The 802-nt window shown below is 43.1% G+C and overlaps 1 non-coding gene across 1 annotated transcript; it reads right to left on the reverse strand.

Moving 5' to 3' along the window:
• Positions 1–217: 217 nt before the first annotated feature.
• On the reverse strand, positions 218–291 carry Trnat-ugu (transfer RNA threonine (anticodon UGU)). The gene has a single exon. It is a non-coding gene; the product is annotated as a tRNA-Thr (tRNA).
• Between the last annotated feature and the right edge of the window lie 511 nt (positions 292–802).

The raw sequence follows: 802 nt of genomic DNA on the forward strand, positions 1-802 counted from the left end.
CCTATGAATACGTCTTGATTTGTCTTCAGTCTTGCTTCCATTATCAAGCGCGTCAGAACTGCTTGTCTAATGCCTTTATCTTTCTCTATGCCAAACAAATCGTCATCTAACACATCCTCAGTTTTCTTTTTCATTCTTCTGTGTATTCACCATGAAATGAATACCCCTAGCTGCATGCAAGCTTTGATATAAGTCAACGGGGACAGTTGAAAATCTGTTCCCCGACCGGGACTCGAACCCGGGATCTCCTGTTTACATGGCAGACGCTCTATCCACCTGAGCCACCGAGGACACAGAGGATAGTGCGACTGCAGGGACTTATCTCTGGCACGCCTCCCGTGAGACCCACATTATCAACTTATTGTCCCGCACTATATTCATAGTACCCCTGCCCATTATACACATTATACTCATTATCCTGCTTTACTGCCGATTCCCGTAAGAGTTCGGCCAGTGTTCGTGCATCCGTACAGAAGAAGATGGTCAAATGGCTGGTGAGCCTTAATTATATATACATATGAAGATGGTATCTGTTCTTTCGGGAATAGTCATATTGTTTCCACTTTCCACCATGATTTTAGAAATTCAGATGGAATTTTAACTATCCCTTCTGCTTTGTTGCATCTTAAGCCTTTCAAAGCTCTTTAAACTTCAGATTCTAATACTGTATCCCCAATCTCTTCCCTATCGACTCCTCTTTCTTTTTCGATCACACCAGACAAGTCTTGCCCCTCATAGAGTCCATCATTGTCCTCTTTCCACCTATGTGCTTTCTCCTCTGTATTTGACAGTGGAATTGCCA

Source organism: Schistocerca serialis, chromosome 12 (assembly GCF_023864345.2).
Source record: "Schistocerca serialis cubense isolate TAMUIC-IGC-003099 chromosome 12, iqSchSeri2.2, whole genome shotgun sequence".
Taxonomy (NCBI): Eukaryota; Metazoa; Arthropoda; class Insecta; order Orthoptera; family Acrididae; genus Schistocerca; species Schistocerca serialis.